Raw genomic sequence first — 1,901 nt, 5'->3', positions numbered from 1 at the left:
TGCTAGTAACACTTCTAGTCCTATTTAGATCAATTATTTATAATAAAATTGTATAATATAATAATATAAATTTGTGCTATATAGTATTTTTTATTATCATTAAAAATTTGATTCAAAATAATAAAATTATATAATATAAAATTGTACTATTTAGTATTTTTTATTATCATTGATGATTTGATTTCAAATAATAAAGTTATATAATGTAATAAAATTATATAATATAATTTCAGTCGTGGAATTGGCATGTGTCGTCAGTGAGTTAGCCACTTCGTGTTTGTCAACCTTGAAGTACTCCATTTCGTGGCTGGTGGTGAGTTTGGCATGGCATATGTGAGATAGCAGTACCCATTATGTGGCCATCTTACACGAAATGGTGCCTATTTCCATTACGTGGGGTGAGGGTTGCAAATTGACCATGCCAGTTTAAAAGAGTTTTCATCCGTGCTTATTATGGGAATTAAAGAATTTTCTATGCATATATCAGTAAAAAAAGCTATGCTAGTAATATTTCTAGTCCTACCTGGATCAACCATTTTTAATAAAATTGTATAATAGTAACACTTCTAGTCCTATTTAGATCAATTATTTATAATAAAATTGTATAATATAATAATATAAATTTGTGCTATATAGTATTTTTTATTATCATTAAAAATTTGATTCAAAATAATAAAATTATATAATATAAAATTGTACTATTTAGTATTTTTAATTATCATTGATGATTTGATTTCAAATAATAAAGTTATATAATGTAATAAAATTATATAATATAATTTCAGTCGTGGAATGGGCCAACTCGTCTATGTCGCCAGTGAGTTGGCGACTTCGTGTCAGCTTTGAAGAGCTCCGCATGGCATGTGTCAGATGACAGCACCCATCATGTGGCCACCTTACATGAAATGGTGCACATTTTCATTACGTGGGTGAGGGTTGCGAATTGGCCATGCGCAATTTGGAAGGAGTTTTCATCCATACGTATTATGGAAAATAAAGAATTTTTCATGCATATATCAGAAAAAAAAGTCATGCTAGTAACACTTCTAGTCCTACCTGGATCAACCATTTTTATTAAAATTGTATAATATAATAATATAAATTTGTGCTCTATAGTATTTTTTATTATCATTGAAAATTTGATTCAAAATAATAAAATTATATAATATAAAATTATACTATTTAGTATTTTTTAATTATCATTGATGATTTGATTTCAAATAATAAAGTTATACAATGTAATAAAATTATATAATATAATTTCAGTCGTGGAATGGGCCAACTCGTGTGTGTCGCCAGTAATTTGGCCACTTCGTGCGTGTCAGCCTTGAAAAGCTCCATTTAGTGGCTTGTGAGCTTGGCATGGAATGTGTCAGATGACAGCACCCATTATGTGGCTGGTGAGCTTGGCATGGCATGTATCAGATGGAGCTACATTTAGTGGCTGGTGAGCTTGGCATGGCATGTATCAGATGGAGCTCTATTTAGTGGGATCAGATGCCAACACCGTAGCACCCATTATGTGGCTATCTTACATGAAATGGTGCCTATTTCCATTACGTGGGTGAGGGTTGCGAATTGGTCATGCGTAATTTGAAAGGAGTTTTTATCTGTGCGTATTATGGAAAATAAAAATTTTTTCATGCATATATAAGTAAAAAAGCCATGTTAGTAACACTTTTAGTCCTACATGGATCAATCATTTTTAATAAAATTGTATAATATAATAATATAAATTTGTGCTCTATAGTATTTTTTATTATCATTGAAAATTTGATTCAAAATAATAAAATTATATAATATAAAATTGTACTATTTAGTATTTTTTTATCATCATTAATGATTTGATTTTAAATAATAAAGTTATATAATGTAATAAAATTATATAATATAATTTCAGT

The sequence above is a fragment of the Arachis duranensis genome, chromosome 7 (assembly GCF_000817695.3).
Source record: "Arachis duranensis cultivar V14167 chromosome 7, aradu.V14167.gnm2.J7QH, whole genome shotgun sequence".
NCBI lineage: Eukaryota > Viridiplantae > Streptophyta > Magnoliopsida > Fabales > Fabaceae > Arachis > Arachis duranensis.
This window is presented reverse-complemented; position numbering follows the sequence as displayed.